Source organism: Periplaneta americana, chromosome 4 (genome assembly GCF_040183065.1).
Source record: "Periplaneta americana isolate PAMFEO1 chromosome 4, P.americana_PAMFEO1_priV1, whole genome shotgun sequence".
Taxonomy (NCBI): Eukaryota; Metazoa; Arthropoda; class Insecta; order Blattodea; family Blattidae; genus Periplaneta; species Periplaneta americana.
This window is the reverse complement of record NC_091120.1, coordinates 36,830,445-36,833,207: the sequence shown is the minus strand read 5'-3', so window position 1 is coordinate 36,833,207 and position 2,763 is coordinate 36,830,445. Positions and strand designations below refer to the sequence as shown.

Sequence of the window (2,763 nt, the reverse complement as noted above, 5' to 3'; positions counted from 1 at the left end):
CAAGCTCTGAAGTTTCTGGGATGTTCGAAGAGATGTGAGTGAGAATTCTTCCATTCCATATTTATTTAATGTAACGTTATGCGTTAAAATTCTTCTGGTTTTAAGATTCCATAGTTTGTTGATCAAGGAAAGGAATGTTTTATGTTTAGATTCGATTCTCAACAGAATTACTGTCACTTTTAGCCTCAATAAACAATATTTTATATGGCAAAATATCGCAATTGATAGTAGTTTGTGGTAGTTTGTCACACGCACTTCAGAGTAAGAAAACGTGGAGTCAAAAACGTGTGGATAAATATTTATACAAACAACTGACATTTATTTCGACGAAATTTAAAATGTATATTATCGTTCATAGGTATGTAATTGAGAAGTTTATCGATGTTAATTACATAACTATCATTTATATTAGCAAGCACAAATTGTTACAGGGTGACGTCCACTTATGTAGTTTGGAATTCATGCGTGATAAAGATTATTTTACACACGCAGTGTATTTATAAATATTAGAGAACAGATTTCTGCCTACATTTGTTTTGGAGACAAAACGCGCACAAAAAATATCGTTTGGTTTTCCACAGACCCGCTTGTCGCGGCAGATGTTATCTGATGAACTTTATATAAAAACACTCTGGTAGTATGGTTCACACTCGTTCACTGATAACGGGAAATCCTCTTGATCCCCATCTGCTTATCACCAGCATCAATCACGTCCGACGCCAACGCTTGGAACTTCATTAAGAAGCACTTTAATTCTATCGCGTTACATAAACGAACGGCGTACTTTCACACCTTTTCCTAGATTTCCACCCACTCAGATTATATCACTAATAAGATGTTCAAGTTTGAATAGAAACTGAGGTAAGGATACCACTATTATACCACATAGCATTTATTAAATGTCTTAATCGTAATTAAGTTTTAAGTTACGGTTGCTTCGGTGGTTTCTGGGAAGTATTTTTATCAGTTTTAGCGGTTTTATAAGTACATCTTCACCTTTTAAGAATCAATATTGTAGACGAAAATTCTGTTCGATAGTTAATAAGGGTTAATAAGAACAACTGTAACGAATAAATATTACCATCACACGTAATGACATATGTGTATGTCTGTATATGTAATATGAATACACACAAATACACCGTCACTAGAAGAATTCATAAAATTGCACGCAATGTCTGTGTTTTGTACTTCACTTGTGAGCAAAATTTGTCAGTGTGGAAGCGTCTATGAACGCTATATTAATGTCATAATGATAGGGACTGTAATTTTCGAGGCAACATACATGAATTCCGCCCACTCGCTGGATTTGTCTCATTAAGAGAGTTAATTAACCTTCCAACGCTACCAACATTCTCATCCATTAGGAAATTCTAGATATGTTTTGCCACCTCAGTTCCGCACAGAATAATTTATTACACGACGATTGATCATTTGCTGTCGGAGAAAAATTCACATTTCTGTTGTATTTAGGATAAATACAAAAAAATATTTTAACAGTTATATCATTGTTAAATGTTCTGTGATTACAGCTGTAACATTTTATGTGTAATTTTTATACCTGTTCATAGGCAAAATTCTTCAGTTGAATTAGAAATTAATCTGTTCGTTGGATAACGATCAATTAACAGAGTTAAACTCTTTCACTAACGTGTTATTTTTTAGTTTTTAATGATAATAATATTGGTTAATATTTAACCACAACATAAAGAAGTCTGTGTGTTAAATTACATCAAAATTATGCAAATAGTACTAATTCGTTATTTAGTCTTAAAAAGACACGTAATATAATAAATTGCTCACTTCACTTTACAAAAAGATGTAGATAAATGTCCCCGATTTAGCTAAAATATGTTATGATTCAGAATGTCGAAAAACATAATATATTTTCACAAATATCACCAAAGTTTGTAATATATATTTATAAGTTAATTGTTTTCAACTTCCTACATACGACACATAAATGTATCTTAAATTAATTGTCGCGTGTGTCGAATTATTGAGAATTGTGTCCTCGTTAACGTATTGAGGTGTTTTCTTTCGGTGGTTAACACATTTCAATCATTGACGCTACATCAAGTCCGTAATGAGAAACACCGGGTGACATAGAGCTGGGAAGTGCGGCTGGTTGCGTCGCGGTGAAACAGGAGAAGTCCGCGTGCACAACTTGAACCGGACGGACTTTCGCGTCGCGACGCTAGAGAGGGATGCTGCAACCGACGCGATGACGGCGATCTTGTGAGCCGTCGCGCTCCTGTTTTCTCCTTATATATGACGTCCGAGCGTCCCTCCAGTGAGCCGGCGCGTAGCGTTACGTCGGACGTTCACGCCTCCCCTCGCGGGCGATGTCACGATAAATATTATACTTATTCATTCGGGCTCAATCATTTGTATAGTTTACTATTAACAAAGAGTACAGTTATTCTCTGCATACTGCTAAGTTTCTATGTGTGTGTAATATCGGAAAGCTTTGAAATTCCGGAATCATTCATTCTAGGTGGCGCATGTTGATGACCTAAAAATGTACTGAAAATGAGTGCTTAAATTACACGAGCGCAATAAAGATCACGCTCACAAGTACCATACGTAATTTTATCCATGACCATAACGAAAAATTATGTTTTATAAAAGAAAATATGTTGAAAATAAGTCTTCATATAATCACATACCATGGCACGGATTTTAGAATCGATACGTTTACTAGGAAGGTCATGATGTAGGAGGACATGATTAGTGAAGAGTGATATCTAAGGCGTTGGATAA

At 35.2% G+C, this 2,763-nt stretch overlaps 1 protein-coding gene across 1 annotated transcript in view; it reads right to left on the bottom strand.

Moving 5' to 3' along the window:
- The window catches only part of LOC138697712 (neuropeptide F receptor-like), a 469,909-nt gene extending 467,686 nt beyond the window's left edge, over positions 1-2,223 (bottom strand). Inside the window, exon 1 of the mRNA XM_069823191.1 lies at positions 1-2,223. This exon is cut by the window's left edge and continues 71 nt beyond it. The gene's annotated coding sequence lies outside the window, so the exon portion shown is untranslated.
- Positions 2,224-2,763: the final 540 nt, after the last annotated feature.